At 19.2% G+C, this 14,840-nt stretch overlaps 1 protein-coding gene across 7 annotated transcripts in view; it reads right to left on the bottom strand.

The window, feature by feature from the left end:
* Positions 1 to 14,840, bottom strand: part of LOC108001252 (cytohesin-1) — a 161,436-nt gene that overhangs the window by 39,725 nt on the left and 106,871 nt on the right. The window contains exon 1 of one of the 7 annotated variants that reach the window (XM_062081464.1): positions 5,655 to 5,837. The exons of the other annotated variants lie outside the window; for them this stretch is intronic. The gene's annotated coding sequence lies outside the window, so the exon portion shown is untranslated. Of the gene's footprint in view, positions 1 to 5,654; positions 5,838 to 14,840 lie in introns of those variants that run through there. 7 annotated transcript variants of the gene reach the window in all.

The raw sequence follows: 14,840 nt of genomic DNA, 5'->3' as shown, positions 1-14,840 counted from the left end.
TCGAAGCACTTTTATATTTACCTTGGAAAATACTAAAAATATTAAAAATGCTAAAAATACAACTAAAAATTACGTTTGTGAAATTTCAAAGTTTTCGATTCATAGTTGTAAATTAAGTTTGAAAAAGAGAGAAAAGAAATTGAAAATTTTATACACGTTAAATTGAGATAAAATATTAATAATGAAGAATTTGATTGTTTAAAGATATTTTTATATTTCTGATTATATACAGAAATATTATTAAATATATTAAAATATTAGAATATTAGAGAAAGTATAAAAAAGATAAAGATAAATTTTGTGCATGAGTTCATTTAATACTAAATTTTTTAATTAATATTCTGTATTTTTTGAATATACATATAAAAAAATTAAATTTAAAGAAAAAAGATTATTTTTATCATAAAAATGAAAATAAGTACGAAATTTTGCATATGTTAGACTGAGCTAAATTCTTTAAACAAATTAATTGTTTATGAATTGTTCGAAAAAATACTTTTTAATTTCGATATCTGATTTGGACTGTTTAAAATTATTTAAAACAACATATTATATAATTATTATTTGAAATTTTATTTAAAATAATTAGATAATTATTCAGATAATTTAAAATATTATTTCAAAAAATAAACTTTAATTCCTTGAATACAAAAATATTAAAACATTTTTAAATTATTATAAATTATTATTATTATTTAAAATTATATCAAATCTAAATAACTTTTTTACAATTTTAATCTTAATTAAATATCCAAGATTAAAATTATGTAAGAAATAATATGATGAAAAAGTATATTGTTGCTAATTATACGTCCAATAAAAGAAATCAATGATTTAGTAACAATAAAAAATAGATATTCTACACTAATTCATTCTAAAGAATTAAAAAAAATAATTCTAATATCAATTGCCAATTAAATTTTTATTTTTTGAACTCAAGCTTGGCTTTCATCTCAAGATTTTATATATGATTTTACATGATTTTATATTTTAGTTCTATTATATTCTTTCCATTCTTTGCGAAGAGATAGCAAATTTAAATCAATATTGAATTACAATTTAAACATAATTTTCATAATTTTTAATAAAAAATTCTTACAATTTAAATTGCAATTCTTGGAATTTATTATCAAATTCTATTAAATTACGAAAAAATAGTTTTAAAATTTGATGAAAGTTCGGGAAAATAAGTTATAACATTTCAAATAATTTAATTTTAAATATTAATATAAATAATTAAAAAATTATTATGTCCCATTTATATTTGTATCTTCTGTTTACATAAAATAACTTGTTTGCTAAATTTAAAATAATGAAAATAAATTTTAAATTATTTCTTATTTTAATTTCGAATAAAATTTATTCACGTTTATCGGATATTTAAATATTTTTTTATCTTTTTTTAAACTTCAAATTTATTTTTCTATCAAATAATTTTCAAATCTAACTGTAATTAAGTATATTCAATATTGATTCAGATTTCAAGATTATTATATAAGATTTAGACTTAGAATTTTATAATTAAAAAATTTATTGAAATTAAAATTTCAGTAATGCTAAAAATTTTTGGATATAAATATAAGGATTGAGAGTCTTTTTGAATATATCTATGATATTATTTGGATTCGGAGGACGTTGTGCGACTAAGCCATTTTTGTGATGTTTACTGCCGGAAAAAGAAGTCGAATTGTTCTATCTTTATGGTAGGCTTAACTATTCCAAAGAGGTTAATAAAAGTATAAGAGTTAGAGAAAATATATATGTCTTTAAAATTTTTTATTCTAAAATAACTTTTGCGTAAAAAAATTACGTAAAACAAATAAATATTTGGCTACTAATAGGAACATTAAAATATTATTTCCTAACTTTCCTAATTAAATTTAGATTTTCCAAAAAATATTAAAATTTCAAAATAAAAAAATAAAATAAAAAAAATTCCAAAAAATAATATTTCAAAAATTTTGAAATTTTTCGTTTTGTTACATATTTTATTCAGAATTTTATATTTATTATAATTATTATAATTATAATTATTATAATTTATATTTATTATAATTGTAAAATTTTAATTTTTTTAAATAAAATATTAATTAATATGTATTTTAAATTATTTCAAATTTAAAAATCACAAATCAAATTATTTTTCATGCGTTTAGATTAGATTTTTCATGCGTATTCATTTCAATATATCACTATTGTGAAATATTAATTCAGAGAAATTTGCTTCCAAATTGAAATTTATTTCTATAAGTCAAACTTTCATCATTCGCATTTCTATTATTCAATTTTTCACATTTCATTATATCATTTTTTAATATGTTTTATTCATAATTATGAATTTTTTAATACATTTTATAAATAATATTTTATTTATTTTATAACAATTGTTTCAAAACAAACGACAACATTCATTAATTTTTGTATGAAAGTTCTTTATCAAAACACTTTTTATTAATCTCTTTTATAAAAAAAAATTTAATAAAATTAAATTTTTACAAATTTTTACAAGATTTTAAGCTTAAAACTTGAATTATCGAGATTCGATCGTATAAAATCAAAAATACAGATTAACAAATGTATAGTACAAACAAAATAATTTAATATTAATATAAATAACTTAATTAACACTTGAAATATCTTTCCAAAGATAAGATAATCGTAAAACAAAACATCAATTCTTTTTTCTATCTCATCTATTAGAAATGTTTTTTCTCGTTTTACACGAAACCATGAAACAAAATCGAGAAAAAAACTATTAATAATTTTTAGAAAACATATTTCTGTGATGCCTTTCGATTTCGATCTTGCAATAGTTAATTAAACACTAAACATTACTGCATTTTTAAAGATAGCGAATAAAACTGATTTTAAATGAAAATTTCTAATAAAATATTCATAATGTTTCGAATTAATGTTTGATTCTATTTGCAATTATTTTTTTCATTTCTGAAGAAAATTTGAATCTATCGCATATATTCATATCTATTTATATCTATTCAAAAAACCCTCTTTTTTTTCAAATGCAATAAAAATATTTATTATTCGAATTAATAGTAGATAACAGAGTTTGAATAAAAGAATTTTCAAATAATACACAGAATAGATGAATTATATATCTATAAATGAATATATCTATAATCTTTATATTTTATAGAAAATAATGCTTACAACAAAATTGAAATAATAACATAAAAAATCATTTTTATTATAGAATTACAACTGTATTTATTTGACTATCGAATTTCATAATTTTTTTTAACATATAAAAAAATGTATATCTTAGAAATAATTTAATTTTTTTTTAATTCTTTTATTAATGTCAATAATTGTATTATTAAATATTTCTTTGCAAGAATGCTTTTTTTAAAATAAAATACTTAATTAGATTCTACATTTTTTCTACAGATACTCTGCAAATTTCATTGTTATCTTCAAACTAGCCAAGTTATAACATGATAAGTCAATGTTGGTTAAATTTTTATTTTTTTAAAGATGAAATTTTTTGCATTCAACAATACAATTATGAATTTTTCAACATTAGAATATAAATATTTCCATCAATTCTGATATGCTATTATTTTTATTTTTTTTTATTAATTTCTTAAAGTATTTCCGATTTCAATGATTAACACTAAATATATATTTATATTTTGATATATATTATTACATATTATATGTTTGTATGAATATCTATGTTCAATTTCAAATTAAATTTTATTCCCATTGCTATGATAATAAAAGACATCTATTGAAACATTAGTGTTGCATAGAATATGTTCCTTGATTGTGAAATTGACTTAATTGATAACTCTGCTTAAAAGAAAAATGAAAATTCAACTTTTTAATATTATATTTAATGTCGAAAAAATTTGTAATTTATTATTAAAAATATCATTAATTTTAAAATTTATATATACTAATTTATTTTATTATTTTTTTTATATTTTACTTTATAATAATTTATTTTATATTTTATTTACTATGTGATATGAATAAAATAATTAATATTTGAAAATAAATACTTGTTTTTTGTTTAACACTTAGATCATTTATTCATTTATTTTATTTATTATTTATATCGACTTATCTTATATAAATATAAAATAATCAAGGTTCTGATAAAATTTCAGGAATTGCAAAATATTCTATTATAAAAAAAAAAATTGGGAAATCGGTTATTAGAAATTCTTCTAAATTAATAGAAATTCTTTTCTTTTCTTTTCTTAATAGACATTCGATTAATAGAGAACTATATTTATAAACAATCCGAATCTTGATTTACTATTCACTATTCAAGAGTGAAACGAAGAATATTGATGTGTGACAAAGACTTAAAAAGTGAAAAACATTTTATAGAAATGCGACGCGAGTGTTTCGATCGTTAAGCCATTGCTACATCTGCGGAAGGTGTGGCCCTTTTTCTATAGGCTCATCGGAGGGGTGATAATGTCCCAGAGGGAAGGTAGAAAAACCTTCGACCCTTCGTTTACAGAAACCAGCCCTTTGACTTGGAATGAAATTTCTGCAATGCAATACCAAGCTAATCGTATATCTAATTTGTAGTGTTTCTCCTCTTTATCGAGAATTTCTCGAGAATTGATATAATATTTTATTCCTTATTTCTCAATAAAATGTATTTTTTAAAGAAATATAACTCTAGTCAACATTCACTTAAAAAAGTCGAATTTTTTCTATAATATAATATAATTATAATATATAATATATATATATATATATATATATATATATATATATATATATATATATATATATATATATATATAATTTATAATATAATTATAAATTTTATTAAAAAAGAAATAGATTGATGAATACTAAATTATGATTCTATATATTGTACTTTTTAAGAAACAATCTATATTTTAAAACAAAAAAACTAATATTCTGTAAAAGTTTTACATTAAATAAATAAATTTTTATGATTATTTTTTTAATTTTAATGAATTTTGAACAAATTAAATGAAAAATAAATATTATATTAATGTTTTCTTGCACTTTTAATAAATATAATGAATATTATTATAAAATAAATTTTCAGAATTATTAAAAAATTTTTTATAAATTATACGAAATTTTAAATTTGCGTTTATAAAAAAACATATTTAATATTTAAAAATATAATTTTTAATTATTTTATTTTATTTTTAATTTTTAATTAAAATAATTACTATTTGCATATTTATTTATATAATAAATTATAAAAACTAATTATACATACTAATTTTAATAACAACGAAATCTTTTATCAAATTCAATATTTCATTTTTATAGTGTCAAAAAAAAATAAAAATATTTTTAGACAATAGAAAATACAATATATTTGAATCCAATTAATGATTAGTAAATGCTGTAATAAAATATTAGCATTACAAAAATATAAAATATTTTTTGTAACAATAAATATTAAAGAACAAATAAAAGATATAAATTTCATTGAACTTCGAATTTTCATGATGCAAAAGATAAATCATCATATTCCTTGACAATATCGTATATCCCAAGAACTATTTCGTGAAGAGGAGAGAAAAAGAAAGGTAAAACAAGAAGAGAAAGATAAAAAGAAAAAGGAAGAAAGGAAATTGGTTCGCGTCAGTAACGCAGAATTCTTCTATCGTAGTCGGAAAAAAAGATACCGAGACCGGAAGTGGTCGCTCGTTGTCTTCGATGAACCTCGTTAATGGATGGTTACGGCGATATAATCCGAGTCATGGACAATAACGTTAGTCGTCTTTGCCGGGACAGTTGTATTATCCGTTATGTGTTTCTTTTGTCCGTTCTTCGACTCCGCATCCGGCCACGGTCATCTTCTCCTTCTGTACCATCTTCTTTCATCGATGCGTGAGAAAATAGTGTGATTTTACTATGTACAGAATATTAATATATTTACGGGACATCTTCAAAAAACCAATTTTAAATACCAAAATAAACAAAAAAAATGATATATGAAAATGTCGTTTTAAACTTTGAGTTAATTTAAGTAATTGAAATTATATAATAAAGCAAGATGTTCTATCCCTGTTACATTACTATTTCATTCTGTTTCCATTTTATTTCATGTAATATAAATGTAAATTAATTATATTTTATTCAATAAACTTCAATCGACGTATTTTTATACATACTAACTTTTTTTTTTTGATGTTTCATTTTTTCTAATATTTCATGAATATATTAATGCTTTGTATAATATGGTTCGGATTGCTAGAATTTAAGTTGAATTCAAAGAATTCAAAATTATACAACTAGAAGCTATTTTATCAATTTAAATTTGTTATTTATTTGATTTGAAATATTTTTTTAAATTTTAAATGAAGTTCTCAATTATGAATTTAAAATCATTTTATCAATGTATATTTGTTAATTTGACTTAATATATGATAACAATATATATATAAAGCTTCGTATTTAGTTTAATTAACTAATGATTTTTTAAGGAATTTGAAATAATATATTTAAATCTATTTTAATATGAATCTATTATTTATTTGACTTGAAATATTTTCAAGTTTAAAATAATTCATACAACTTTTTTTAATTTAAATATAATTTTTTATGATGAATTTATGATGTCAATTTCTTTAAACTAACAAAAATTAAAGAGTAAACATGTATCAGTTTAAAATAAGAATTAATTAAAAATGAAGCAATAAAAAAATTTCAAAATTTGCGAAGATTTATTAAAAATATGTTTCATAGTGAAAAAAACGCATATTGCAATTGAAAAATGAAATATAAAAAAAATAAATTTTACACGTTTATTATAAATAAATATATTAAATTATATATATTTATTGCTTCAAATTAACTTATTCGAATTCAAAAAACATTAAAATTCAAGTAACATTTGCAAAAAAATAAGTTATTAAAATTTAACCAAATGTCCTTAAAATTTAACTGAGAAGAAATAATATTAATTTTGTTGCATTTTCGTCTCTTAACGTTTGTTTTATTTTCAAATAAATTAAAACTTAATTTAATCTAACCAAGAATTACTACAATTAACTTAAAATTCAAATAACTCGCAAAGAGTCAGTATGTAAGAGTTGTTATCGGACAAAGTATGATAACAACTCTTACAAGCAAACCAGCGCGAAAATGTGGTCTGTGCTTCAATGTCTCTGTGTCGGTAAAATCGATCGTCTCTCTGATTCGACCTTGAGTAACATCGAACCAAGGGCGTAGCATGCTCAATGAAGTAGCTACTGGATTTGACACGGCATCCGAAGCGTTTGTCAATGAAGAATTTGTATCAGAAAATCTAACTGGATGTTGTGCGCGTTCAGTTTTTATGAAAATACAAGATAAATATCTATGGAAATGTTCGTGATTAAATTAACTCAATTTAGAGTATTTTAGAAAGATTATAAATAGTTATAATTTTTTTTATAAAAAAATTTTCAGGTATTTATTATGATTTAAAAGTTTTAAAATTTGAATTATAAATTATCGTTTATTTGAAATTTAAATTATATTTAAAAAAAATTTATTAATTACAATTAATATAATAATATATTTCAATTATAATTTTATAGTTATATATAGTTATATAGATAATTTTTATAAGAAAATCAACAAATTATTTTCAAAATTCTTTACTTTTTTTTTTAAATCAAATTAAATATTAATTTTTTTTCATAAATATTCTTTGCTTATAAAAAAATATAATAGAAAATAAATAAAAGATATTAATCATTCATAACAAAATTAAAAAAAAGAAAATAAAAAGATCATTCAATATATAAGTAAATATGCAAAATATAATTAATATAATAAATATAGCAACATTGAATTTCTAATAAAAATTAAAAAAAAATAAATATATAATAATTTATATATAATAATATTTAAGCAATATAAAGTATAGAGTATTATAAAACAATTAAAAATATTGTAAATTTTTGCAACATCTCATAATAAATTTAAGCAATATATTAATAAAAAAAATTTTAGAATGATTTAAAAAGATTGCGTTTAATTTATACACTAAATTATGGCAGAAAAAATAGTAATAGAAAATTGAATTTTTTTTAATATGCATTATAAGTTGTTTGAAAATCAAAATAATTACAGAATTTCTTAAAAAATATTAATAATTAAGCTTACTATTTTATTATAAATAATCGAATAATGTTCGAATTTGATATATCATTATTTATGTGATTAATAATATTTTATTAAATACAAAATTGTAAATATATATATATATATAGTTTTCATCTAAACTAAAAATTTATAAATAAAATTTATCAAATAATTTTAATATAAATTACATATTCAACTTTCATAAAAATTATTATTTCATTATTCAGATAAACAAAGAAGATAACATACGAAACGATAAAATAACTATTCAATTAAAAGGACGTGAGAAATCATACATATAACAACCCTCAAGTTATATATCGGATATTATAATTTATATGAAAATATTTAACGATGCTAAAATTGCCAAGCTCTCAATAATAAAGTCATCCCATGGACTTCTCTAGTACGGGACTTCTCTAGTTCGGGTTTAATGAACCTTAACCTTAACTCTAATGAATCTTGTCAAATAGACGTTTCAACATAATTGTTAACCCCGTTATGCAGCACGTTGTTCCTTTTACAAACAAATTTTCGTTTACTAAAATAACATAACTACGGACTATATTTGCCATTAGATCAACTGATTTACTCCTTAAATTCAATGTTCTTTAAATATAACAATTTTTTAATTTTTTATTTTATTATTTCTCTCTTTCTTTCGAATTCTTAATTTACAATATTTATTATATGCTGAGTTTTGAGAATATAATTCAGAAATTGAACGATTTTTTTATCTAAATTTCGTTAAATATTTGAAGTTTCTCTTCATTTTAGCTGTCATTCGTGATCGTTGTTGTCAACAAAAGATAAAATAAGAATCGAATTTCATGATCCTTGTGGGCTTGTGGTAATGAATAAATTCAAAAGAAATATTGTTTTTCAATTACTTCAAAACAGATTACAGATTAAATTACTATGAATAATTGATCGCAAATGAATCTATTATAAGCTGCATATACATTATATCCCACTTAATTTACTTAAACGACATACATGCACTATTTATTCTCTGGCTTGCGAAGTAATTTTATTTTTATATAGATACATCGACCCATAAGATTTTTTATTAACCGGTCATATACTAACCTCTTCCTTACCCAAGAAATTACTCAGTTCGAGCGAATCGGGAGCAATATTTTTATCTGCTTTCTCTTTTATGCATATTTTCAGTTAAATAGAAATATACACGATGTCATTTTTCATATTACTCGAGTTATTTGAAGATTAAGAATAACTCTGAGATCCCATTTACTCGAATTGTGGAATATTGGGAGCATTGACCCGAAAAAAGTCCGGAACAAAACAATCAAGGATCACTTGAAACTTTATGATCAATGAAATCATAAAGTTTTATATTTTCTTAAAATTTATGATGTAAAATGCTTTAATTTGATTTAAATTAATTACTTTCTGAAATCGAATGGATGCTTCTATTGATTTATTTTATATTAGCTTAGATTAGTAGTAAATGTAAAATAGTAAAAAATTATCAGAGAATTGTTAAATATAATAATATAAAATTAAGATGTTAAATTTAAAATATAATATAACAATTAAATGAATATCAAATATTCTTCACAATATTCTTCTAATTAAAAAAAACACGAAAATGAAGCAAAATTTATTTTTTTAATGTGTATGTGAAATAAAATTGAAATAAAATTTACAATATTTACATTTATATAATATATTTCATATGAAATTTTTATTTAATTGAAAAATGAATTCTTTATTTAATCGAATTTTTTATTTATAGTTATTTTGAGATTTTTTAAATTAAAAAATAAATATGATATTTCAAATTTCTATTCTCTATTCTAATATGATATTTAAAAAATAATAATAAAGTATTGAAGTTTTATTTTCCAATAATATATCTCATTCTTTCTAATTCGTTAAATTTCCGCTATATTGTAATTTCATTTGAACTTATATTATCTAAATATATAAATATATATAAATTGAAAAATCGAGTAGCAAGCAAGCATATATTTTCCTTTCTGTAACCTAATTAATTATAAATTTAATAAGATCTTGTATTCTTTTGTTTCTTTAAATAAACAGACATTTTGCATTATAAGAAATATGCTTTTAATTATTTTCTTGGCTTTCTTTATCTGCAATGTGGTAATATATTTAATATTCTTTTTTATTTCAATGTGAAGACAAAATTTAAAAAATGTACTTATATTTGAAATTATACATAAAAAGACAAAATATATCCTTATTTATTGATGCTGAATAAAGAATGTATTTTTAGAATTTTGTTTTTAGGCTGAAATATCATGCATTTGATAAAAGATACAACGCAATCATTATATCAAAATAATGTTTCGAGTAACTTCTAAAGTATGCAATCGTGTAAGGTGTCACATAATGCTTAGCATTGCTAATAAACATGTTTGTCATCATCGGCAGAAAATATAAACGGCTGTCCTTACATGACCCCTCCAATTAATTCAGTTCATGACAATGCGTTCCACGATAAACTACCGTCACAAAAAGTCCTCTAGATTATTCTTTGTAAAACTTTGAATCTCTCTGAAATTGTGTGAAGAATTAACCTATATTTCATTGTCTTATTTTAATGATTTTTAAATTTTTTTTATTTTATACATTGTAATATATCTAAATATATATATATTTTTATTGATCTGATAGAAAACTATATGAGTTTTAATTTATTTTTTTATTTATTTAAAGAAAAATATTTTATTCAAAATTTTATTCAAAATTCAAAGTGAAAATAATAAAAATACGGTAAAAATAAAATAATTTTTATTTTTATTATACATTAAATAACATTTATTGCAAATAAAATTGCCTTCTTAAAACTTTTTTAAAAATTATTTATATATACACTAAATAAATAAAAAATAATAATCAAAATTATTTAAAATATTATTTACTATTTTGTTCTAATTTTATATCAAATTTACATTTTAATAATTAATAGATCTTTAATAGATCTCTATAGTTTGAAAATAATAAATTTTGCTCAGATATGATTTACGCAAAATTCTGAACATATCTGAAAATTTCTATCTTCTTAAAAATCCTTAAAATCTATGAAAAAAAATATGATAAATTAAATGAAAGTTTTCAAAATTAAAAAATATTAATGAAACATTTAAACATTATTTTTATAAAATGATGCAATTTTTACGACAAGAATGTGAAGAAATTTTTATTATTTTTTCACATTCTTGTCGTAAAGAGATTGCATCTTTGCTTTCTTGAATACTTATTGAAAATTTTTCCCATTATTATTTCATGGAATTTAACTATTGTAAATTGAACTCGGACTTTCCCATGTCAAACAATGCGGGATCACGCGCTGAATACGATAGCAATTTGCATTTTAAGTTCCTTCCAGATAGAGGAGCATCGCGAAACCATGAATCATTCGCGAATATCGAAGTCCGCACGCGCTTGTTTTCGTGATTAATGTTACCTAATCGAATAAAATATATACAAAGCTAAAAAGAAATTTTACACATATTTATAAAATATATATAGATAAATATATTGTTACATATTTTGTTAATAATTTTTTTTAATAATATAAAATTTTGCGGATAAACTTTTTTTTTAAATAGTTATAAAAATAGTGTTTCAGATATATATAATAATATTACTTAATTCACATGAATACAATTTTAAAATAAGTATTAAATATATTAATATATTAGATTAAAATATAAGATATATGATAATAGTATATTCTTTATTGTATATTATAAAAAAAAATAGTATTATTTAAATATACATATACATATATATAATAAGTTTATTAATATTTTACAAAAGTATTATTATATATAAATATTATTATATGTATTATATGTAATAATAACAATTATAGTAACAATAATGTAATAATAGAATACATATATAATAGAATTTCAATTTCAAATAAATTTTTATTTTAATATTTTATAATATATATGATATATGTATCGAAATCATTATTACAGAATATATTTGCAAAATATTTTTAATTTTTAATTCTAGAAGTCAAATATAAAAATTAATATATTAAAATTATTGTTTAATCAATTATTGTTTATATATATTAAATTAGAAATCCTATATTCTTACATTTATATTTCAATAAAATATTCATTTCAGAATATTCAGTATTATAATTGATATAAATATATACATATTTAAAATATTATTTGTTTATAATTATAATTTCTATTCTTAAGAAAAGTTATTTTATAATATCTTATATCAGTTAAAATATAAAATGTTATCTATTTATGATTAATTTCTAATTCTTATGTATTAACTATACTATACTATTTATCTTAATTGTTTTAATTTATTCAACTAAATTTGTACCATTCCCGTTATCAAGGCGAACAGACCCGGAAAAAAGCAGAGATTCCACAATCTATACAAAAAGGAAATGACTGTATACAGTTTATCGCATTCTTCATATATATATATATATATATATATATATATATATATATATATATATATATATATAGTGATACATGTTGTTTTTCTTGAATTGAATTCCAGGATGCTCCTCTTTCGGACCATTCGACATTTTATTTATATTTTTATATTTATATATTTCCTTTTTCGTCCTTTTTTCCTGTATTTACTGTTCATTACAGCATATCTTTTATTTTCGAAAAAAACATAAAAATACGGTCGAATAGAATCTAAGACAAAATCTTACTAAATGCATTATATTAATTATATTGTTATTTATTATTTTATTTGAAAAAAAAGAAAAAATATTTCAAATTGGTAAATTTCGTATCTCTTTTCACATTTTTTTAATATAAAGGACATCCGCTTAAAAAAAAGAAAAAGAAAAATACTTTATAAAATTAAAATATTTCGCACATTTTTTATTTTTAAGAAATATTGAATAGATATTATTAATTATTGTTATCTTCTTTATAATCGGTTTTTATTTTTGACGTTAGTTATTTATTACTAGTATATGAAAGAAAAAAGAAAAATATTTGTATACAAATTTTCTTAATTGTATCAAATATAATTAATTTAAAATATATAATAGATAATTTAAATACATAATACATTTATTTTAAATATATTTTGATTAATTTAAAATACATAATAGATAATTTTCATCTTAATTTATTTATATAACTTAAATTATTTTATAAATATAAATAACCAGCAATTAAATATTTAAATATTTCATTCAAACTCTATTTATCATATAGTCATTATATTTTTAAGGAATTAATTTTATTTATATTTATTTATATAAATATTCATATATTCATATTTATAATTATATACATTAATTTGTAATTGTATAGGTCAAAAGAAATATTTTTATTATTCAAACTTTTATTTACATTAAAAATAAAAAAAATGTTAATAATATTGCTAATATTATTATATAATAATATTATATATAATAATAATAATATTATTATTATTATTATATATTATTATAATAACAATATTACTATTATTATTATAATATTTATAATACAATAAATTTAAATATTAAAAGAAATAAATTCATTTTAATTATTTTAAATGTTTTTAATTTTTTCATTGATTTAAATTTACGCATAGAACAGATTTTTTTTGTTTCAAAATACTTCCTTTATGATACTAGTTATCTACTTTACACACATAATTTCAAGATATTTAAAATAATTAAATATGAAGTCAAAATAATTTTATCAATAAGTGTAGCTGTAATTATACCATTACCCGTCAACTCAATCAGTCTTATGTAGGTATGAAATCAAGTTCACATAAATATTTGAAATTTTTTTCTTTATATAAATATTATTTCAAAAAAAATTTTATTGCAAAATCCTATATTTATTATAGCCAACATATAACATTTAAAAAATATTTTTTCATTTTTTTTAATGAAATATTAATGAATAATTTTTTTCTTTTTAATGAAATTTTATGTATATGTAGGATATAATAATACTATTATATTATATATATGTTATATTCTATTAGTATAGATATAGTTAAAATATTATTTCTTTATATAAATATTATTTTTCAGAATTATTATATCATTTGAACAAATAAAAATATTTATTTTTATTTATATATTTCAAAAATCTATTCCTTAATCCTTTTAATAATACAAAAATTACAAAAATTGTTTTATAAAATGTGTTCCATATAACGTTATATTTATAATAAATTCCTTAAATTTGCAACACAGAATAAATTGAATGAAACGATTCTAGTAGCGAAACTAGAAATGAGAAAAAAAAGTACAATCGAGCAACCTCGAGGAATTTTCCATGAAAGCGAATTCGATCTGTATACTAAATCACTTGACCCACATGGGAGCAGTGGCTTTTAATCACGAATCCTGTTTAATCGTTCAGAAATGAAAAGCTTCGACCGTCTTTTGTAGCTATTAATAGAAACCGGAAATACGTCGATCGAACTTGTTGAAACATCCAATATTTGTAGAAAAAATTTTATCTGCAGAATTGATAAATTGATAATATATAAGTTTCATTTACGTATTAATGTTATTAATATTCGAAAATCCTTTCAAAAATCGGCAATGAATCATTGAATCATATGATATCGAAGCTAAAGAAAAAAATAAATAAATTAAAATAAATAAGATAAGATAAATTAAATAATAATATTTAGGATAATTCGACTATTTTTTAAGAAAAAAATTGTAATATTATTTTTTTTCAAATTTTTATTGTTTTAGACAAATTTAAACAATGAAATTTAAA

This window comes from Apis cerana, linkage group LG11 (genome assembly GCF_029169275.1).
Source record: "Apis cerana isolate GH-2021 linkage group LG11, AcerK_1.0, whole genome shotgun sequence".
NCBI lineage: Eukaryota > Metazoa > Arthropoda > Insecta > Hymenoptera > Apidae > Apis > Apis cerana.
The sequence above is the reverse complement of the archived record's forward strand: the minus strand, read 5'-3'. Positions and strand labels throughout refer to the sequence as shown.